The sequence below is a fragment of the Triturus cristatus genome, chromosome 3_1 (assembly GCF_964204655.1).
Source record: "Triturus cristatus chromosome 3_1, aTriCri1.1, whole genome shotgun sequence".
NCBI lineage: Eukaryota > Metazoa > Chordata > Amphibia > Caudata > Salamandridae > Triturus > Triturus cristatus.
Genome location: NC_140583.1, coordinates 95,326,408 through 95,350,998, shown reverse-complemented (window position 1 = coordinate 95,350,998; position 24,591 = coordinate 95,326,408).

The window sequence follows — 24,591 nt, the reverse complement described above, 5'->3', positions numbered from 1 at the left end:
GCGGTGTTGTTGGCGAGGGCGCCAGCTGTAATGTTCATCGCCGTCTCGACTGCCTGGGTTAAGTGGCGGATGGCACGGCTGTTTGCCATTGGACCCCAGAGTGGAACAAGGCCTTTCACTGCGTCCATGAACTGTGCTCCGGCGGAGTCGGCTTGCACAATGTCTTTGGCCCGCTTCTGTCGGTGATGGTTTGCTGGAGCCACATATGTCGGAGGAAGGACAAAGGCGATGTAGCAGGTGCCTCCCCAACCTTTCGGAAGCCAGGTGTAGGCCTTAGTACCACAGACGAAGTACATATTCGGGGAGGCAACAAAGGAGGGTGGGTCAACTGAGTCCAATGTTCGGGTGATGAGGCAGGAGCTGTGGCCCACCAGCTGCGCCCCCAGGCCTTCGAGGCACACAAATCCAGTGATGTTGATGACGGACAGGGCCACTGTTAGGGTGGCGGCCGTCCGTTTCCGGAGGTAAGAGAAGGTGGGTCTGGCTGGGTTGTTGAACACTTGCATTTCAACTCGTTCTTTGGCAGGGATGTCCATGTGAAAGGAAGTGTTCGATCTCAGAGGGCAGAAGAGGGCAGAAGTTCTTCCAGTTTTGTTCAGCCAGAACCCATGGTAGAAGTGTGACATGGTTCTGCCGGAAGTGGCATTGTCCTTGTAGCTTTCTTGCAGGAGGATTAGCCAGGCGAGGCAGGAACCATGGACAGAAAAAGGTGAAGGGATGAAAGGGATAGAGTGTCCAGTGGCATGTGGTAGCAATCCACAGATCCAGCAATTAGTGGCGTTGGCAGCAAGATTGTGTTGGTGGAGCAACTGTACAAAAGAGTTATTCCAGAACTCCTTACGCCTTTCTCGGAGTTGGGGTGAAAGTGAGATCAGATGGTGTTCTTTCGTGGTGGTAGGTTGAACGGTGGTCAGCAATATCTTATGAGCGGGTGTGTCCTCCTCCATGATCCAGAAGGTGACCACGAGGAGAAGGCAAAAGAGAAGGGTAATGAAAAGTGCGATAGTCTTTAAGCTGTGCATTCGGTCAGTCTTTGGGTTTTTATAGTGGATCTTCGGACGTCCGGTTGCTTCCATCATCTTCATGTCGGGCGCTTCCATCACCTTCAAGAGACTCGGTAGCGGGCAGAACCACAGACTTCGCTTAGTTTCTCTCCTGGTGGCCTTTGAGGTGACTAGGCTACCGCTCTGAGATTTCCACTAAGCCTGTGGTCTGCTTAGCCGAAGTTCTCTCCTTTCCTCGCAAGTTATACCCTTCCTTGGATGGCACGGTGGGATCAGGATATCTTACTAACTCGAGTGTCTCTGTATCTGGGCAGCGGCTCAGGGATGGTCGGTCTTTGTCCAGAAGTTCTTCTTGGGCGGTGATGTTGTCCGTGGTTGTCAGGGTCGGTGATACCTTCTTGCAGTGGTGTGCATGCAGCCAATTGCGTTTCCCCTCCACTCGAAGAGCTGTTCGGGTGGTGATCAGGACTTGCAGGGGGCCCGTCCACCGGGGCTCCAGACTCTTGGTGCGCTGGAAGTTACGCACTAAGACGAAGTCACCGGGTTGGATGTCGTGTCCGGGGCCCCTGGAAACATCGGGAATGGCGTGCAGCACCTGCTGATGGATAACAGACAACGTTTTAGTTAGGTTATACAAATAGTCAGACATGAGGACGTCCGGGACGTCGTGGATGGATGTTGGTTTTGGTGCAGTCCAAAGGTTCATGGGCCGCCCAAAGACGACCTCGTAGGGGGTTAAGTGGTGTTTGGTGGGGGTGGAACGCATTGATAGCAATGCTAGTGGGAGAGCGTCTGGCCATCTTAGTCCCGTGGTGGCGACTATTTTTGCTATCTTAAGCTTCAATGTGGCATTGTGTCGTTCAACCAGGCCTGCAGATTGGGGATGGAAGACCGCATGGAATTTCTGTTTTACACCCAACCCTTTTAAGATGAGTTGGATAACTTCGGCTATGAAGTGGGGGCCGTTGTCGCTCCACAAAATTCGAGAAAGGCCGTATCGGGGGAAGAATTCCTTCAGTAGTACTTTTGCAGTAGTCATAGCGGTGTTGTCGTGGGTTGGATAGGCTTCCACCCACTTGCTGAAGGCACACACAACGACAAGTACGTACTTCAAACCTTGGCACCTTTCTAACTGGACATAGTCCATTTGTAGGACTTCAAAAGGGTGATTGGGGACCCCGAACCCTCCCCGGGGTACAGCAGTTCCTTTCCCAGGGTTGTGTTGGAGGCATACTAGGCATTGTTGGACCAGACGTTTGGCTGAGTCTGGGATCTTGTCGTTGTGCCAGACTTTGGAGACGAGTTCGATCATGGGGGCAGACCCTATGTGTGCGGGGGAGTGTGCCATGGTCAGCATGGGGATCAAGTATGAGTCTGGTAGCAACCATTTGTTCGAGTCTTTAGTCCGCCAGCAACCATCATCGTCCTTCAATCCCACCCGTGCCCATTCAGTTAACTCGTGTGGTGTACTGGCTAATTGGATGTCCCTAATCGTTTCCCCAGCATCCTTCCATTTCTCAGCTTGTGACCTGGTCACGTACATACGGGTCGTGGACCTATTCTCGGCTGTGGTTCGGGCAGTAATGTCAGCTAGTGCATTTCCCTGTCCTATAATGTCTGTCACTTTCTTGTGTGCTTGGCATTTGATCACAGCCAGCCGTGTGGGGAGGAGGACCGCTTCGGTCAGGGCAGAGACTAGATCTCCATGCAGGATGGGTGTGCCATGAGAAGTCAAGAATCCCCTCTCTTTCCATAAGAGCCCAAAGTGGTGAACTACCCCGAAGGCGTACTGACTGTCTGTGTAGATGTTTGCGGTTGTCCCTGCTGCCAGGATGCAGGCTCGTGTGAGAGCAATTAGTTCCGCCGCCTGTGCGGATCGCTGTGTGATGCGGGCTGTCTCAACAACTGTTCGGGCTGTGGTGACTGCATAGGCAGCTGAGGTGGTGCCATCGGGGAGCTTGATGCATGAGCCATCCACCCACAGTTCTCCGTCAGGGTCCGGGAAGGCAGTATCTCGGAGGTCAACCCTACTCTTGGTCTGTTCGTCGGTGAGGGTCACACAGTCGTGTATAGGGGACGCATTGGGATCAGTGTCAGGGAGAGGTAGTAGGGTAGCTGGATTCAGAGTGGTGCATCGTTTCAATGTGATGTGGGGTGCAAGCAGAGTCAGTTCGTAACCGGTCAGTCGTGCGCTAGTCAGGTGTTGAGTCTTGGTCTGGTTCAGGAGGGTGTCAACCGCATGGGGTACCAATACTGTGAGGGGGTTTGAGAGTACGATCCCCTCGCTTTGCCAGATAGAGATAGCCGCGGCGGCTACTGCTCGAAGGCATGCGGGCAAAGCTCTGGCTACAGGGTCAAGAGTGGCAGAGAAGTAGGCACAAGGTTAAGGTTAAGGGCCTATGGACTGGGTTAGGACAGACAACGCACATCCCTCCCTTTCGTGGGTGTAGAGGGAGAAAGGTTTAGTGTAGTCTGGGGTTCCTAGGACTGGGGCCGAACAGAGGGCGTCTCGTAATTCTTTGAAGGAGGATTGACATTCGGGTGTCCAGGGGAGGGGGAAGGGGACATCCTTAGCCAGCAGGGAAAGCAGAGGTTTTACGATAAGACTGAAGTTTGGCAACCATTGTCGACAAAAGGAGGTGAGGCCTACTAGGGACCGCACTTGCTTCTGAGTTTTGGGAACAGGGGTTTCTAGGATGGTCTGAATTCGGTCAGGGGTAAGTTTCCTCCCGTGTATGGATAGTAGGTGGCCTAGATACGTTACTTGGGGCTGGCAGAATTGCAATTTCTTTCTGGAGACCTTGTGACCGTTCTCCGCAAGGAAGCGGAGGAGGTGAATGGTGGCTGTGACGGCAAGTGGAGTGGTGTCGGCCGCCAAAAGAATGTCATCGACGTACTGTATCAACACCACTCCATCGGGTAGTTGGACTGCATCTAGCTGTCTCTTGAGGGCTTGGCTATAAATGCTGGGACTCTCAGTGTAGCCTTGGGGTGCCCTACAGAATCTGTATGAACGGGCTTTTAGGGTGAAGCCGAAGAGGTAACGGCTGTCTGGGTGGATGGGGATGGAGAAGAATGCGTTTTTGAGATCAATAACAGTAAAGGTGGTGGCAGTGGATGGAATCAGGGTGAGAATGGTGGTGATGTCTGAGACCACGGGGTACTGGGGTATGACTACTTTGTTAACCTCTCGCAAATCAACAATGAAACGGTAGGCTTTCTCATCTCCCTCGCCTTGCTTCTTTACAATGGGTAGGATAGGGCTGTTGCAAACATTACTGACTACTTCTTCTACCACTCCTGCCTCGACTAGGGACTCGATGATTTCCACCAATGCCTTCTCGCCTTCGGGTGATATCCGATACTGTGGAAGCTTTGGGAGCACTGCGTCCGGTCGGACGGTTATGTGTACTGGGTCAATCACCATGCGCCCTACATCTGAGTCGGTTTTAGCCCATAGATGTGAAGGTAATGTGTCGAGTAGGGACATGTCAGCATCGGTTATAGAGAGCATACGCCGTGTGTGACAGGGTCTGGACAGATCTGGGTTATCGTGTAGGATGACTCGAACTCCGTCTGGGGAGCATCTGATGGTAGCTCGAAAATGTTTTAGCAAATCAAGTCCCATAATAGCATCGGGGGTGTTGGAGGAGAGCAGAAAGGTCGTGTCAGTGGTGTTATCTTCTAAGTCAAAGGAGATTGGTGCTGATAAGGGGTTAGTGGAGGGCGTTCCATCGAAGCCTATTGAGGTTACATGTGAGCCAGACAAGGGTGCCCTAGGGATCAGTCGTTTGGATAACGCACTACGTGTCGCCCCAGTGTCTACCAGGAATGGAGATTTTGTGCCCAAGACCTTAGCAGTGACGTAAGGACCTTGCTGGTCAACACGGAGTTCGACTGGATCCCTCCCTTGCCCCTGGCGGTCCTATGCGAAGTCATGGGTGCTTTCGTAGTCGGACTGCTGACACTGGTTTTGTCGGGGGCGATCAAAGGTGTTTGGTCTGCCTGGTCTGACGTTGATTGCGTCGTTCGTGTGCCCTCGTCCCTGTCCTCTATTTCTGGGGTCATATGCTGTGTCTCTGGGATCCCTATTTTTGTTCAGTTCCAGAAGGACCGGGCACTGGGATTTCCAGTGTCCGAACCCTCTACAGAACGCACATTGGTTCCCATCTAAGTCTCTCCGTCCGTTGTAGGGTGCAGGTGTATGGTCTCTAGGGGGTAGCTTTCTAGGGGCGGTTGGTTGGTAATTCTCTTTCGGGGGTTCCCTTCCTATGGTCACCCCTTGCAACTGTGCTATCATTACCCTCTCCTTCAGTTCCTTTTTCTTCTTCTCTGACGCCCTATCGTTCTCGTTTTTCTGGTTTTCGTAGTATTGGGCCATCTGGAGAATTGCTGCGGGTTTGGAGGCTGCCCAACTACTCTCGCTGGTCTGTAGTTTCTGGGAAACTTCTTGTGACAGACCCTTCACATAATTCTGGACAAAGAGGTGATGTCCGGTTGCAGTGGTCATGTCTTGGCCACTTTAATCGGAAAACACAGTCTCGAATCGGGAGAAGTATTCAGACACATCCTCCTGGGGTTTCTGGCGGCAAGCCGCCACTATTGACCAGTCTACCTTTCTTTCTGGGATTAGAGTCTTTAGCTTTAGTACAATCTTGTCTGGGAGCTCTAATATGGCTTTCGGGGGTTTCTGTCCTGGTTCTCGCTGCTTATCTATGGTATCGAGTTGTACCCAAGTATATCCGAACGGCTCAGCGTGGTCAACTTTCCGGATTTGTTTCCACACATCAGCCGGCAGACATAGCCCAAAGAACAAGTCGATATCTGCTAGAGTCATTATCGTAGAACCTAAGGCTGTACCCAGTTCAGTGTAGAAGGCAGTCGGGTTCTTTCTCAAGTCGGGTAGAGTTTTTCTAAAGGTCAAAATATCTTGCCGGTCCCACGGCTGGTAGACCCAGTTATATACAACCCTTCCCTTCGCATCTTGGTGGTTGATGTCGTCATGTGTTCCCTGACCTCGTGGGGGGACCCAGTAGGGGGCAGCTTCTTTGATGGGCATCATGGCATCAGCCCTTCCTTCCTGGGGCTTAGTCGCTATGGGGGTTTCTGCTTTGGTGGTCTGCCTATGTTCTTTAAGGTGTCGGTAGACCTCGAGTGTACGAGTGAAGAGGTTCGTCACGTCGCTCTCTCTTTCTTCTCCGATGTCTACCCTCCTATATAGGGCCGCTAAGCCTTCGGGACCTTTATCGTGGTATCTATCCTCATATGCATTCAGGGCGTGATAACAGAGCCGTACGACAAAGTGTCGTCTGCGGCTGTCGGCATACGAGTTATACACGTCTGTTATATACTCCTCACTTTCTTTTCGCTCCACCAGTGTCCCTACTATCTTATCAATTCCTGCTCGTTCATCCTTCGTTAATCGATTCATTCTGGTGGGATCTTTCTTTCCCATTTCATGGTCATCTAGCGTTATTGCCGACGTTGTGTTCAGTACAGGAGGCTCGGCCGGCGCGGAGGCCGTGAGGACCGAGGCCCCTGTACTGCTTTCGCTCGTGTTCGGGGGTTGTGGGTGTTGCACTACTGACTGGGAGGGTGCATATGGAGGGGGCATGTAAATGATCGGGGGACCTAACAGTAATTCGTCATTCGTTCGCTGCTTGGAGGACAACTCAGGGTAGAGCAAAGAAGGGGTCCTAACAGCGTACTGGCCTGATGTTTCGGGCTCCTGTCTTAGTTTAGTTTCCCTTCTCTCCTTTATTTCTTCTTCTAACTTTCTAGCGGCAAGGTGGGCTGCCTTTCGTAATTCCTTTTCTGCTTTTACTTCTTCCCTCTTTTTCCGTTGCGTTGCTTCTTTGCGCCACATGCCAATGGGGAGGTGGGAAGGAGGAGCAGCTGGGAGGCAGGAGGCGGGGGCAGCAAATGGGCAGTCAGGGGGGCGGGGCCACAGGGGATGCAGCAGCAAGGGCGGTGAGGGGCGACTAAGGAAACAGATGGCAAAAGGGCACAAGAAAGGGCAAAAAGGTCACAAAAAATGGGGGAAACGAGTGGCACAGAAGGCAAAAATGTCACAAGAAAGGGCAAAAAGGTCACAAAAAATGGGGGAAACGAGTGGCACAGAAGGCAAAAAGGTCACAAAAAACAGGGGAAACGAGTGGCACAGAAGGCAAAAAGGTCCCAAGAAAGGGCAAAAAGGTCACAAGAAAACGGGGGAAACGAGTGGCACAGAAGGCAAAAAGGTCACAAAAAAACAGGGGGAAACGAGTGGCACAGAAGGCAAAAAGGTCACAAGAAAGGGCAAAAGGTCACAAAATCGGGGCGAAATGAGTGGCACAGAGGGCAGAAAGGTCAAAGAAAATGGGGGAAACGAGTGGCAAAAAAGGCAAAAAGGTCACAAGAAAGGGCAAAAAGGTCACAAAAATCGGGGGAAATGAGTGGAATAGAAGGCAAGAAGGTCACAAAAAACGGGGAAACGAGTGGCACAGAGGGCAAAAAGGCCACAAGAAAGGGCAAAAAGGTCACAAAAATCGGGTGGAAACGAGTGGCACAGAAGGCAAAAAGGTCACAAAAAACGGGGGGAAACGAGTGGCACAGAAGGCAAAAAGGTCACAAAAAAACAGGGGGAAACGAGTGGCACAGAAGGCAAAAAGGTCACGAGAAAGGGCAAAAAGGTCAAAAAAGTCGGGGGGAAATGAGTGGCACAGAAGGCAAAAAGGTCACAAAAAACGGGGGGAAACGAGTGGCACAGAAGGCAAAAAGGCCACAAGGAAGGGCAAAAAGGTCACAAAAATCGGGGGGAAATGAGTGGCACAGAAGGCAAAAAGGTCACAAGAAAGGGCAAAAAGGTCAGAAAAATCGGGGGGAAATGAGTGGCACAGAAGGCAAAAAGGTCACAAAAAACGGGGGGAAACGAGTGGCACAGAAGGCAAAAAGGTCACAAGAAAGGGCAAAAAGGTCACAAAAAACGGGGGGAAACGAGTGGCACAGAAGGCAAAATGGTCACAAGAAAGGGCAAAAATGTCACAAAAATTGGGGGAAATGAGTGGCACAGAAGGCAAAAAGGTCACAAAAAACGGGGGGAAACGAGTGGCACAGAAAGCAAAAAGGTCACAAGAAAGGGCAAAAAGGTCACAAAAATCGGGGGGAAATGAGTGGCACAGAAGGCAAAAAGGTCACAAAAAACGGGGGGAAACGAGTGGCACAGAAGGCAAAAAGGTCACAAGAAAGGGCAAAAAGGTCACAAAAATCGGGGGTAAATGAGTGGCACGGAAGGCAAAAAGGTCACAAAAAAACGGGGGGAAACGAGTGGCACAGAAGGCAAAAAGGTCACAAGAAAGGGCAAAAAGGTCACAAAAAACGGGGGGAAACGAGTGGCACAGAAGGCATAAATGTCACAAGGAAGGGCAAAAAGGTCACACAAATCGGGGGGAAATGAGTTGCACAGAAGGCAAAAAGATCACAAGAAAGGGCAAAAAGGTCACAAAATCAAGGGGAAACAAGTGGCACAGAAGGCAAAAAGGTCACAAGAAAGGGCAAAAAGGTCACAAAAATCGGGGGGAAACGAGTGGCACAGAAGGCAAAAAGGTCACAAGAAAGAGCAAAAAGGTCATATAAATCGGGGGAACTGAGTGGCACAGAAGGCAAAAAGGTCACAAAAAAACGGGGGGATACGAGTGAAACAGAAGGCAAAAATGTCACAAGAAAGGGCAAAAAGGTCACAAAAAAGGGGGGGAAACGAGTGGCACAGAAGGCAGAAGGGTCACAAGAAAGGGCAAAAAGGTCACAAAAATTGGGGGGAAACGAGTGGCACAGAAGGCAAAAGGTCACAAAAAAGGGCAAAGCGGTCACAAAAATCAGGGGGGAAACGAGTCGCACAGAAGGCAAAAAGGTCACAGAAATGCAGAGGCAGCTAAGCAACAGACGGCAAAAACGGGCAGAGAGACACGGGGCAGCGAGGGGAACAGAAGGAAAAACCGGGCAGAGAGACACAGGGGCAGCGAGGGGAACAGAGGGAGAGAACGGGTACAGACCACGTACAGGTAGCGGGGGAGACCGACAACAGCAGTCACAGACACAACAATGAAAATGCAGGCACTACAGCGAGAGCAATGAAAAACTACAGGCAATACAATTGCGGATGAGCAAACCTACGGCCTACCACTGGCCACCAGGGATGAGGTGCAGGTGGTAGCCTGTGGGTGGAGGAGGGCCTCGAACTTCCTCAGCAGCGGCAGCTGGGGCAGGGACACACAGGCGGTGCTGTGCTCAGGGGGAGCGACCTACCTGGAAGATCTACCCAGACCCTGGCATGAGCTGATTGGACGAGCATGTGTGGATAGCCTTGCTCTTCTAGAGATTGAGACTCATCAGCCAGCTCTAATCCATACTTCTGCACTCTCAAGCTTTCACACAGGAAAGAGGAATTCCTTGTTCTGTTGCCAGGATACCTTGGTGACTAAAGGGAGGGCTCAGGGGACTCACTTGCCGAGTCGCTAATGATGGTGTGGCAACTATTCGAAATGAATAGTTATCATAAACCAAATGATATCCTAACTAATACAAATCCGTTTTTCCCCTTTAGGAATCCCTACTCATCCCTATGAAAAGAAGAACAAGACTTCAAAAGGAGCTGCAAAGATGCCCTCCATGCATGCTATGTTACCAAGAATATCGGTTTCCCTGTGAAATGGAGGCTGAAATGAATGTTCTAGCCTCTGCTTGGATCCCGGCTCCAAAACATCTGTCTTTACAGGCGTCTGCAAGACTGTTTCCAGGCTAACCCTGAAACAAAGAGGAGTTGTAGTCTTCAAGGTGCGCCTGTTTGATGCCAGAGACAGCTGCCTCCTTGGAGTCTAAGTGACGAGTTGAAAGGTCCTCAGCCGGGGAAGAAAATCCATGTATTTAGACTGTTACCGGAGATCCTTGAGGCCCTACACCATTTGTATGCAGATTGTTGGTCTGATGTAGACAGTGGATCTATCATCATTCATTTAGGTGCCACTCTACCTCTTTGGATGGGCTGACCACTGGATGTCTCACCCATGCCATACTATTTGCAGAACCACACGGCGCGTTGAATTGCATCTGAACAAATGCTAGCAATGTGCTTGGCCACTTAACTCTGAATTACGTATTTCTATTCATTCTGTAAGGATGAACATTTTCACCAGTGTTTTCAGCTCAATCAGTGGCACGAGGGCCTTACATGGGAAGGAATGATCTTGCCACCCTAGCACCAAGGCTTCTCTGACCTTCAGAGGCTATTGTTGAACTCCTGATAGGGGAGGAGTGTAAAGTTGCAGTGAGAAGCTTCAATAGGATAATTTGCTATTTTGAGATATTGCACGTGTACAAGTCAGTTCTCCTGGCCAGTGTTTGGGGCTGGGACCGCCTCATGGTCAAACAGTTCACGGGGTATGGATAGACTAATATTCCAGACTGATATACCAGAGAAAAGGAAGGGTAGTGATTCAGGAATGGCTCTTCCAAGCTTTTCAAATAATGATAAAAATAAAGAGGAGAAATATAATTATCCTGGTAAGAAAACAAGTGTACCGAGAGATTAATTGTGTGTGGGGCTAATGGATGGTTGTGGGAAGAATCGCTTTCATTTGAATGACACTGAGTAAGTATGCATTGCAGAAGTCTAAAGCAACCTTATTTAAATTCCAGAATTAATTTGTTCTACATGTGTTCATACAAGCGTATACACTGTCTATAGTACTGGGGGGCCAGCCTGATGTGCCGTCTACAGTTTTAGTTGCACAGAACTGAAGACTCGGTGAATCAATGTGTTGTTCTTTTCACAAGGTCCATCATGTTCTTGGTCTTTGTGCGTTTCCTTTGAAGTGCACCTGGAACATCACAGGCATTTCAGAGACAAAGGAGAGCTCTCTTTAGTGCGGGTTTTACCATCAAAGCTGCACGAGGGCAGTGGTACATACAGACTAATAGTTCAACCAACATCAAAACCTCAACATGAAGGAACCGCTCTTAGAAACCTTTTACGAAGGGCTGTGTATGCTTGATGGAATGCAGCGCTTCTAACTAGGCATTTAGCGCTATGCACTAGCGTGAAAAAGAAGGGGCATATTATCAAGCCAGGCGATAAAATTATCGCCACTCTAGCGGCAGAAAACCACCGCTAAAACGGCGATAATGGACTTGATAATATGCTCTATGGAATTCCAATTGAAGCCCATGTTAAATGTGAAGGACATCTAACATGGGCTTCAATTGGAATTCCATAGAGCATATTATCAAGCCCATTATCGCCGTTTAAGCGGCGGTTTTCTGCCGCTAAAACAGCGATAATTTTATTGCCTGGCTTGTTAATATCCCCCTAGGGGGCATATCAACAACAACCGGCGATAATTATCGCAAAGCGCACTTAGCGCTAGGATAATTATCGGCGGCTAGCGTGGATTTTTATCGCTGAGATAGCGTGCTATTAGCAACGCTTATCTCAATAGCGACAAAAATCCTCATGCTAACTGCCTAACGTGAGATTATCGCTGGAAACCCAGCGATAATCTAACGTTAGCTTGTTGATAGGGCCTCACAAACTTAGCCATGATATCCTCCTTCCATAGGATATCATGGCTAAGTCAGTCCTGAAGCAGGCGTAAGGAAAGTAGCGATAACAGGGGTTATCGCTACTTTTCCTGACGCTATGCTTCATAGCGTGGGGCTTGATGATAGGAGAAATGTCGCTTAGCGACATTTCTCCTATCATGTCAGGTCAGGAACGCCCACTTTGCATCTCATTAGAGATGCAAAGCTGGGCGTTAGAAATCCCCACGCTAAAGCAAGGTTTCACGCGTTAGCGTGGCCTTGCTAATATAGCGATAAAATTATCGCCGCTTTTCGGCCGAAAACGGCTGCTAAAGCGGCGATAATTTTTTAGCGCCTCGTTGTAAATATGCCCCTAGGTTCTCAGAAATTGGCTCCATTTGTGACACTGCTACCGATTAGAATTCGAGGGCAAATTGCTCAAGCACTTCTGTTAGCACGTGCAGGTAATACTCGGGGTCGTATTTACTAAACAAGTAATGCAACACAGTCCAGCAAGTCACCTTGCTGTGCGCCCTTGCGCTGCATGGAAAGGGCAGGGATGCGCTGTATTTAACACAATACGGTGCATTCCAGCCTTTACCCTAGCGCTGGCGCACAATGGGCTGCCTAGCGCCAACGCAGGAAGCCTTTCTTCATGGTGCAAGGGTGCCTGTTTTTCCTGCAGGATTGTATTTGTGCAGGAAGAGGCACCTTCCTGCACAAAAACAATCCCCTGAGGCAATGTCCTCTTTCTATGTGTGGTGCAGAACGCAGCTCACATGGAAAGAGGAAGCAAGAAGGAGAAATTAAGACATCTCCTAGGTACATCTCCCCTGGGAGGCGTGTCTTTTTGATGCATTCCCAGGTCTACCAGTGATGGCAAAGCTGGGAAAGCATCAAAATCCATGAGCGTTGCGTGGGCAACACCCACCCCACGCCCATGGAACGCCTTCCCCATGCACAGCAATGCCATACAGTGATTTACGCTGGGTTGGTTACTACTGATTCAGCTACCCACTCAGGCCCATGAAAGGTGGCCTTGCATGGTTAAATAAACCTTTGCGGGTTGCGTCACGCATGCCTCCTTCATAAATATACCCCAGGTGTCACCCACTGCTAATTTTCCATTGAGAATATGGATTTTAGTATAATTATGTGTGCACAACAGGAAGAAAAAACACTTTCTCACATCACTCTCCATTACCTCCTTGGTCCTTCGTCTTAGTCCCAGTAATGACTTAATACATTAATCCAGTCTCAAGACATGAAAGCTCCAGGAAATGCTAAGGCTCCAAGCACCATCCACCCACTACTGGGTGCTATGAGATTGATGGACTCCCCAGCATGCTCCTGTTCTCATTGGCTCCTCCCCTCTCTGGCATAGGGAGAAGGAATGCACATGAATGGATTGATTCCTCAGCATGACTGGCTGTGGTGTAAGTAGAAATGAGTTTCTGTCTGCTGTTGAGGAACTCCTATAGGTAAGCAGGTACTGTGGTATGTACTGGTGTCTGTTATTCTTCTGTTGTTTTTTCCTGCTTTGAATGACCGAGCACCCCATCAGAGATTCTGCTATGTCAGTCTCAGCGCTCTTCATTGTCAGGTTTACCCATCCGTCCCCACGTCTTGGTTCTTGTCCTTAGGGAGTGGAATGACCCAGACAAGATCAACTTGTCTAGATTAATTCAACAGCCTCCCCGCTATCGAGACCAACTTCCAGGCGTTATTTCTGTGGATTTGATGGTGGGTATCCTGCTGGAGGGTACGTCTGTGTCACAGACTGCAATAATAAAGGATGGCGCTGACGAGAAGATACAACTCTGTTTTTTGGGCTCCCATTTGGCATTGGAAGCTGGGATATGCCTCTCATTCTTTATTCACTGATTCAACTATTTCTTCAAGGCATTTGAAGAAGGTGTGAGTGATCTGCCACGTTAAAGATGATGGGGAGACACATTGAGGGCTTGTCATGGAATTGCGTTACCCATGTGTCACTCAGGGAGTCTCAAGGCAACACAATCCCTAAGTCAGATTTAACAAGCAACGCAAGGCCACCGTGTGTGGTCCTGTATTAGTTGGTGAATCGGGACGAACTCAAGGCAGCACAAGCCGCTGCCTCGTGTTGCCCTGCCCTGGGTAGGCGTTCCATGGGTGGAGTGTGGGTGTTCTCACAAAGACACCAGTGCGTTTTGACATATACCAAGATTTATCAAGACTAGTAAACCTAGGAATGCATCAACAAGGGAGGGACAACGAGGAGAAATATGTTTATATCAGATGTAATGATTCTATTCACTATGGATTAGTACTGTCTGTACTCGACAGAGTGTATATTCATGGGTGTAGGAACTACTTTAAAATATCACATTACCTAAATCTGATTAACCTAACACCTGTTCCATGTAGCTGATTTAAATTGTTTAATGAAAATGCAAGAAAAGAAAAATGTAACAACCTATACATAAACATTTCAATACATGACTAATTGTACAAGCATATTTGTATTTAGATTAATGAAGTAATGTTATTCATTTTTATTTTGGATTTTTTTTTACAAATTGAACGCACAGAATTTCAGTTTACATTTACTTATTACTAGTGTTAGAAATTGCATCTCTAGTCGGCACAGGTATGCACCCTGTCCAAGTAGGTACCGCAAGCCTCGTAAGCATAAGTCAGATACGCAACATAAATGAACCTTTGCTCACACTCTGGTAGCTTGGCACAGAGCAGTCATTCTCAACTTAAGAGGCAATATATAAAGCATTTGCGCAAAACTTACAGTAACACAGTGAAAATACCACAAAAAGACTCCACTCCAGTTTAGAAAAATAGAGATTATTTTTATCTTAGGAAAACAAGACCAAACTGACAAAAATCCAATAAGTTGAAGTCGAGGTATGAATTTTTGAAGATTAAATCTAAAATCAGTGCTTAGAAATCAATAGCACCAAAAGGTTAATTGAGGTTGCTCTAGTCCGGGGTAAATCCAATGTTCAGGCTGACTGAGATGGAGTGCAGACCAGCTATAGGATCCATGCAGTGCCAGCTGTTAAAGTACTTTGGATGGAGCAAGCATCGGCGTTGAAGACTCGATGCGCCGGTTCCGATTCACACAGTCAGATTGATGCATTGAAGTTGATCTCGCAGTCAGGTCTTGCATCATTTTTAAACCCCTTACAATGATGGTGCTGTGTCATCACTGATCCTCACAGCGGTCTCCTCAGATGTGTGCTGCGTCATCATGGAAGCTCTCAGGCAGGACCTCGAATCGGTGCTGTGTCATCGTCGAACCTCGCAGTCGGGTCCTGCGTTGTCATCGAGCCGTGCAAGGATGTCGTTGGATCGACTCTGCATCAGCGTTGCAGGGCACTGCGTCTGTTCTGATCGGTGCAAAGTAATCACTGTGCCGGGTTTTAAGCACATACAGCTTTAGAATCCGCTTCTGAGGATCAGGACTGGATTAGCACCATAGGCAAGCGAGGACTAAAAAATGGCAGAGTCCAGCAGCTGAAACAGAGTTCAAGGAAATCTTTGATGGGCCTGAGACTTCAAGAACAGGTGGCGAGCCAGCAATCCCTTGGAGAAACATGGGTTCAAGGATGTGGAGATCAGGTTCAGTTCTTCTCACTCCCAGGGAAGAAGTAGCAGGCCAACACAGCAGAGCAGGTAGCAAAGTGGCAGTCTCTCCTGCAGCACAGCAGCTCTTCACCCAGAACACTGTCCTTGGTTCCAGCAACGTTCTGATTTGGTGGTGTCATGCTACCAGTACTTATACCCAGTTGTGCCTTAGAATGGTTGAGACTTCAAAGAGGCCTTTGAAGATTACAAAGTTCCTGTGTTTCCTGCCCTGGCTCCAAAATCACTATAGGGGGGTATGCAGCTCTTTGTGTGGGAATAGGCATAGCCCTATTCAGGTGCCAGTGTCAGCTCCTTCCTCCCAATCTACTATCCGGAAGGCCCATCAGTCTTGAGATGGGCTATCAGGATGTAAAAATGTCACACCCCAGCTCCCATTGTGTGACTGTCTAGTGGGAATGCACAAGGCCCAGCTGTCACCCAACCCAGAAATGTGTTCAGAAACTGGCAGAGGCACAGAATGGTTAAAGGAAGAACATTCACATTTTCTAAAGTGGCATTTTCAGACTTCACTTTAAAATCGGACATCACCATAAGTTTGTGAAAATAAAATGTGAGTCCAGGGACACCAAACTCCAAATCTCTATCTTTACCCAGGCACACACTATGTTATCCTATAGGAGAGATACACAGTAGTGATTTTTTTTTTTTGCAGTTCTTCACTACCGGGACATGTAAAAATCAAAAGAACATGTCCTACATTTGAAAGACACAGCAACCTGCCTAAAGAGCTTATCTTAGCGGCATACCACAATTATCTTACACACAATCTGCTGTGTACAAAAGTCTGCCTCAAAACAAAACTAGACATGTGAATCTCCATTTCAGTATGCCGAAGGTTCCCTGCACAAAAACAAGCCTCTAAGGCATTTTCCTCTTTCTAAGCATGCTGCAGAATGTCCTGTCATTTTATGTGTGGAGACTCCACAGTAGTAAAGATTATACTAGGAAAATACCTCTATGAATAACAAACAATCGTAAACTTACACAAAGATGTACGTTTACCTTTGTGACTCATGCCCTCTATGTCTGAAGTACACTACTTTAAATTGACTTTAATTATTTCTGCCATTCTCCATTGTCACTTACTTCGCCATGCTACCCAGTTTTTGACAACACCAACTCAGAGGCCTTATTCTATGACACTATACATCATTGTTACCCCTGCATCTTGTGCCACAAACAACACAAGAGTGTGTTGGAACTGGCCTTCTCTGCAAGATCATCCCCAAACCGTTTGCCTTCTCTCCTCCCTTTTTATTTTTGTTGGCCTTTGGACTCTGTGACCTTTACCATTAATAACCAGTGCTAAAGTGCTTGTGCTCAATTCCTTAAACATGGTTTGATTGGCATATACCTAATAAGCATAGTTAATTTACTTGTTAATCCTTTGTTGAGTGGAATCCCATGCACCCAGGGCCTGTAAATAAAACGCTACCAGTGGGCTTGTAGCATGTTTTGTCCCATACACTTAAGTAGCTCCCTAAAACATGTCCCAGGCTTGTCATTGCAGCCTGAATGCAGTATTAAACTTTCATATTGACTTGGTGTTTAAACCCCCTTGCCAAGCCTTAATCTCCCGTTCTATTACATATGGCACCCCTGAGGTACGCCCTAGGTAGCCCATAGGACAGGGGGCTATGTCATTGAAAGGTAGGACATGTACTTTCATGTTTTATATGTACTGGGAGTGAAAAACTTCTAAATTCATTTTTCACTATTGTGAGGCCTACCCCTTCAATGGGATAACATTGGGGGTTCCTTATTGCCTTTAAATAAATGTAATTTCCAAATGGGAGCTGGTAGATATATATCATGTTTCGTACCCATGCAATTGTAATGACAAACTCTCTTTAATGGAAAAGTCTGCTTTTCTTTGCAATTTTGGAAATACCACTTTTAGAAGCTGTCATTTTCTTGCCCTTTGCCCTGTGTGCCTGCAGCCTGTCTTGGGTCACATGACGGGGTGCAGCCGGCAGTTAGACTCTGTGAATTCTTACCTGACAGTCACACAATAGAGGGCTTAGGTGTTCCCCAATGGACTATCACCGGCAGGACGGTGTGTGAATAGCTAAGCACAGCCCCACTTGCAACTGAAGAGACTGTGTCCTGTCTCAACACAGAGGGCTTAAACACCATGGTGCTTATTTACAACCCCCTTGCGCCACCAGTACGTCACATTTTCCCATATAAAAAGTGACGCACCAGTGGCACAAGGGGATTTTAAATAAGCCCCAATGTATTGTAACTGCAGCCAGCTTGGAGCAAGGACAGGGGAGTAAGGAAATTTCATTCTTCACAACGAACCTTTCCAGAAATCTCTCTCACCTTCCAGAAGATCAGTACCAGGGTATATAAACAGAACCTTCAGACCAAATCTTCAGTTCACAACTGGACCTACGGAAGGATTGTCAGAGGACTGCCTGGAGGACTGCCTGCCTGTGTGACCTGCTGTGCAGTCTCGAAGACTGCTGTTATACCTGGAAGGACTGCGTTTGTTCCGGGAACTTGCCTTGAGGCCTCAGAGTCTAGCGGTGCTGTTTAGACCTGCATCTTAACCTGCACCCAGGACCACCAGAAGTGATTAGAAGGGCTGGTTTGCTGGCCTCCTGTTCAGAGCTACGGGGATGTAAAAAGCTCCCACCATCTTGAACCGGCACCTGGACCCAGCCTAAGTGAGTCTTGAACCCCCAAGAGGTGTTCCACCTGTGGTAAATAAAAATTCCTTTACCGGGACTGAATTTGATACAGAAACATTATAAAATAGCTCAGTAAAATGAGAGGCAGAATCCGTGATATTAGAGTTTCGGAATGGGCTTTATTCCAGTGATCGATTATAATCGGATGCTTCAAGTTCCATCACCACGGGGGTTCAGGAAGTGAAGTACATACTTTATTGACAAGAAGTAACTTTTATAGTACATACATTATAATGAAGTGAATACAGTAGGCGTAACAATTGATAAGGACATTGACGTTTGGTCTGCGTAACCGAAAATGGGTGTAATAATGAGTAAAAAGGAACATGATTGGTTATGATGTAATACATAGGTGGATCTATAAGATAATACTTGGCATAGATGCGCGCGCAGCAGTATGACGTGTAATTGACGTGTAACTAGGGGGTGACGGGGACTTGACATTTAGCTCTATATGTGGAGACGAGAAGTCTGGGGGGTCAAGTCAACCTAATCCCAAATCATATCTAACATCCTATGTTTAAAGAACTATGTTATCCATAAAAGAGGGACTCTCGGACAGAATCTATTCTATACTGACTGTGCGTGCGTGTACAAGCGTCTAAGTGTCTACACTGAATGCGAGGGGGTAGGAATATTCCATGGTAACAGGGCTATGAATTACTTGCATGAGGACAGAGAAGATGGGCCTTTTTGCTTGGTAACTGGAAGAATGTTTACTTAAACTACTAGGCAGGAATGCATCGGCTGAGGGGGAGGCAGATAATTCGAAGGTGAAATACAGTTCTTGGCAGAGAGTAGGCTGATGTCAGGCTTCGTGAGCCGCGCACAGAATGAGACAAAGTTCATGGTCACAGATGCAGGCTCGGACTGGAGCTTTCAGAGGCAGAAGGCAAGAGGAGTTTTGATGACAGAATCAGGGCCTACTTGCCTGGACTGTAAAGTGGCATAAGTGAACCATATAAAGCCGGTGGCCTTTCATATTTAGGAATGGAATATCCGGCCTATTCATGGCGGATCTGTCAAAGGACATGTTGACGGTGGACGCACATGTATTTGCGTCTTCATAACTGGAACTGGAGGGAACATACATGTACTTGTGACATGCACATGGAACCGTTGGGGTCCAAGATAGGGGACATAACTGACCAGAAAAATCCATATTTCCACATTCCCTCCTTGTCCCCTACTTGCCCTTCAAGAGATATCAATCTTCATCAATCCATTGATCTGTTCATATAGCATCATTTGTTCTTCTTTCTTCTTCCGGGATCTTGAATGAAAATCTTGATGTGGAATGCACGATGTGGCACACAGACCACAAATCGCTGGTCCACATTGTAGACATAGACAGCAACTGAATAGTATGAGAAGGCCAATACCTAGGAAGGATAAAACTCTCCATCCCCAGGCTGATACCGCATTCCAAAACCAACTGGACCAAGTCCAAGTGCCTGGGTTCTGGTGTATCTGGCTTACAATCTTATGAAGGCGAGTGATGGCTTTATATACAGATGGCGAATTTTCTGGTATGAATACGCAGCAGCTTGATCCGATGACCCTACAAGCTCCGCCCCTATCAGCCAGGATGACGTCAAGGACAAGACGATTTTGAAGCACAACAATCCGCATAGCAGACTGCTCTTCCGTTAAATTGCCTAAGGCGGAAATAGTCTCATTCACTACTGCTTCAAGGGTTCTAGTTAATCTACGTATCAGCTTACTATTAGTAACAGTACCTATATAGGGAAAGATGCCTTCATTAAAATCTACATACTTGTCCCATGCCGTCTCAGTGTAATCGACAATGGGGAGATCTCTCCGTTCTCTGTTGTGTACTAAATGAATATTTCTGTAATAATCAGGAGGAGCTAGGAAAACAGGTGGCAAAAGGAATGCAATGTAGCAGGTACCATCCCAATCTAGAGGTAGACGCATATATGCAGTCTGACCACATATAAAGTAGGAGTGGCGAGAAGCTCTAAATGAAGATTTTCCTTGATCACTGAATTCTACTATAGTAGTGCATTTACTATGGCCCATATGTATGGAACCAACCTTTCTTACACACAATTCACCCTTCGCTGGGAATACTGACATGGTGGGTAAGACTAGTTCAATTTCAGATACGACATTTAGAATCATGAGATTAGGTGTAAAATTACCTAATCCATATACTTCATTTTCTAGATCAGTTCCTGTTCTTTTGGGGCGACCCTCCTTGTCAGGGTAACAGACCTTGAGTAAAGCTAGGTTCAGATTTCCCCATACCCAATGATCTTGGTAAACTGCTGTGTCTGAGTCTATGGAATTAATTAAGCTAAACCATGCTCCACAGGAGCCATTATGTGTAAATGGATGTGGAAAGAAAGGCAGGACTCCTTCATAATTCTGATAGGGAGGGAGTCGGCCACACACCCAACAATTGGTGGCATTACTAGTCTGATGGGAATGATGTAACATACTAATGAAAGTGTTATTGCGCAGCGCAAGTCTATAAGACAATTCATGCGGAGGTAAATCACTAAAAGAATGTTCAGCAGCAACATTATAAACATGTCTAGAAATAGGGTAATATATGTGCAACAACATACTTGTAATGATTATTAAAAGACTCAATAAAAACAAAATTAATAATGTCACTATGCAGTGGCTACGCAGTGATTTACAATACGCCTGTCGTTTCAACATTTTTCGGGTATTTTCTCTACTCAGGTCCAAGGGATACATGTCAGAGACAATTCAACCGCTTCACCTTGGAGAGGACTTAAACAATCAAATTGCTCGACTGGTTGGGCCTAAGCTTTAGTTTGTAATTTTCAGATTTGTTCGGTTCAACAAAAGGGAGTTTTGTATCAGTCTGTGAGGGAGTGCAGGGCACAATGTCTATATCCGAGGATAGTCCATGAAATTTCTTGATATGGCTTGAATGAATCCAGCCCTTGCGGCCCTCGATCTTCACGGCTGTTCTTGTGGTCAACAGGACCAACTTGGGTGCTTTCCACCTGGGCTCCAGCTGAGTCTTTCGGTCAAAATTCCTCACAAAGACAAGATTACCCGGAACAACGTCATGGGGTTTCACCTCAGTGTTGTCGGGAAAGGCTGCAGCTACCTGTGAACGAGAAGATTGTAGTGCAGACATCAAGGAAGCCAAGTAATCTGTCAGCATATTACAGTCAATATCAGTTATTTTGCGTGGTATAGGCGTCCCCCACATATTTGGTGGTCTGCCGAAGATCACCTCATACGGGGATAGCCCTGTTCGAGAGTGTGCTACCATTCTCATGTAAAAGAGTGCAACTGGTAACGCTACTACCCAGTCGACACCTTTCTCTCTGCATATTTTGGACATTCTGATTTTCAGTATCTGGTTATGTCTTTCTACGAGACCTGCTGCCTCGGGGTGTCGGACACAGTGGAATTTCCACTGATATCCTAACAGAAGTGAAACGTGTTTCATTAATTCGGATGAGAACGGCTGGCCGTTATCTGAGTAAACAGCACGTGGTAAACCGTATCGTGGGAAGAATTCTCGAACCAACTGTTTGGCAGTAGTCGGGGCAGTGTAATCTGAAACCGGGTATGCCTCCGTCCAACGGGACAGAGCGCAAACAACTACGAGAACATATTTGAATCCTCGACATCGTTCCATCTGGATATAATCCATCTGGAGTACTTCAAAAGGATGATTAGGAGTATGAAATCCACCCTGTTCTACGGGAACGCTTTTTCCTGGGTTGAACTGACAACAGATCATACAGGTACGGACCTTTTGTTTTGCTGCTGCTCGTAAATGTTTATTGAACCAAATGTGTTGAACGCTGTCTAGCATAGCTTTTTCTCCTAGATGTGCTGGACTATGTATAGTGTTAATTATGACTTGGACCATTGAATCAGGAAGGAACCATACAGACCTTTCCTTCATCATCCATCCTTGGTCCGTTTGGATCCCTCCTAATTCAGTCCATTTCTTTATTTCGTCTGGTGTAGCATGTGTCTGTATGTCAATTACGTCAAGAGTAGGATCTTTAACTGTCATACAATGTGTCGGTGTCGGGACTATTGTCTTTGTCATATCGGGGGTTTGAGTTTGAGCAGTCAGTTTAGCTGTTCTGTCGGCTAGATCATTGCCTTGGGAAATGATATCAGTAACCTTTGTATGGGCCTTACATTTCATAATTGATATTTCAGTGGGTAGATGTATTGCATCTAATAATGCATGAATGAGGGGTCCGTGCTGAATGTGGGCACCGTGGGAAGTTAAATAACCTCTTTCTCGCCACAGCACGCCGAAGTCATGTACAACTCCGAATGCATAACGTGAATCAGTGTATATGTTGACTTTTTTATTCATGGCTTGAATACAGGCTTGTGTCAGAGCGATAAGTTCTGCGGCTTGAGCTGACAAAGTATTTATACGATTAGTTTCAATGACCTCAGTATCTGTTGTGACTGCGTAGGCGGCTACTAACTCTCCTGTACTTGTTCTCATGCATGAACCATCTACATACAAGGTCAGGTCTGGATCTGACAATGGGACATCTGTCAAGTCTTGTCTGGGTTTTGTCGTTATAGTAATAACTTCAATACAGTCGTGTTGTTGTCTGTGTGGCAGCAGCAGGCAACGGTGGTGCAGCTGGCACAAACTGTATTGGCTGTTGTGCGGCTGGCATGGCCTGGGCATGCTGCGTAGCTCCTTGTTCATTCTGATCTTGTCTTAGTGGCCGTGATCTTTCTTGTGTTTTACCTATGGCGATATTATGTTTTAAAACTGGACAGTCGTGTACGTAATGACCTGGCTTTTTACAATAATTGCATGTCCCTTTTACAGGTCCTGCTGAATCGGAATGTGTCATACCCTTTTTATGTCCTTCAGCTGGAACTGTCTGGGAAACTAGCATTTTCATTTTCGTGTCTTTCATGCGTCTGTGTTCATGTTCTTGTTCCTCTTTAATTCTATTGTGGTGGTACTGTAACATTTGTAACATTTGTGTTGGAGTGTTACCTTGCCAGGTACTCTCGAATTTTAATACTCTATTCTTTACTGGGGGCAGGGCATTTTCCACTAATTTTGTTACAAACAGATGCGGGTATGATTCGCTACTTGCTCTTATGCCACTATTTATACCAAAACATTTCTCGAATCGGGCATAGTAATCGCTAGTGTCTTCATCTTGCTTCTGTTTACAGGCTGAAATTGTACCCCAATCTTCCTTTTTCGTAGTTAATAAACGTGGCAGTACCTGTACTAGTAGACCTGGTAGTGCTTTAGTTTTGTCCCCAAGCCCCGAACCTGGACCTCGGGCCCTTTCTTCTGCTTCTAATGCTGACCATTCTATCTTTTGATCACCTACCTCCCACTCTTTTTCCTTGAGTTTCTCATAAATGCCAGCAGGCATCAACACCTTTAATATTGTCATGATGTCGGGGTAGGTATACTCTCCCATGAGTAACATGTCTTTAATTTCTCGGTGAAAACCCGCTGGGTCCTTGTCATGACTGGGTACTACTTTCTTCATTTCTAACAATTCTATTTTCGATATGGGCGTATATACAAATACACGTTTAAACTGATTGTCCTCGCCTTTTATTGGGTGTACTTCTCGTAAGGGATTCTGTCTATCCAGGTGATACGTGGTTCTTTCCTTGACAGGCAATGAGACATGCTCTGAGCATACAAAAAGAATATACTGCTTTCTAGATACTAGAATTTCTTTAATTAATTTGGTACCTGGACCTCTCCATTTATTCATAAGCAATTTAGTCAATATGTCAGGTAAGGGACCAGGGTCCGAATGCTGACTCTGATATAGTATAATGAGTTGTTGAATCATATAAATCCCAGCTAACCTCTGCTCATCTGGGGTGAGATTCAAAAATGTGCGTACTACTGTCTCATCACTATATTTTCCGGGACTGTCCACCCAATGGACAGCTGCCCTGGCTAAATCTTGTTCATCCATAGAATCGAGAAAATGATAACCCCTTCGTTCTCGGAGTAGTTTGTCGGCGGTTTGGAACGAATGCTCGTTAGACCTTATGTTAATTATAGGTATTTGGAAATTCCTGTCATTATCTGGACATATTGGACGTATTGGGTCAGTATGACATCTAGTCTGATTCCTATTACAAGATCTTCCTCTACCTACATAGGCTATGGTGTCTGACTGTCCGGCGGGCAGTCCTGACCCTTCTTCCTCGCTTTGCTCGAACTCGTCTGTCTCTAATCTCTCTTCGTGTAGGCGTTCTATTTCTTTACGGATCTTTCGGCACATGGCTATTATACAATTTTGCTTATCGTGTCTCCCTTCTGATATATTCTGGCTCCATTTTGTAAGAATTTTCATTGCTTCCGGATCTACCCCCGGTCGGTCTTGATTTCTGATCACACAGTTTATGAGGAAACGCAACAGTTCCCCCTGTATCTCTACTTTCTGGTATTCCATAGCTCTGTTAATACATTCTGGATCTCGCCCTGTTTCAACAAAATGATATATTTTATCTAGATGCGCAGTCATTCCTGGTAGCTTCGCTAAATACCCTGCGGCTCGTCTGATACGTAATGATGCCAGGATCATTTCGTCCTCTTTACCGAGCACCGGGTCATATCTACAATCTATAAGAAGTTCCTTAAGCGTACGATCACTTACGAATTTGGGTGTACGTGAATGCGCTGACTCTTGGAAAATAAGTTT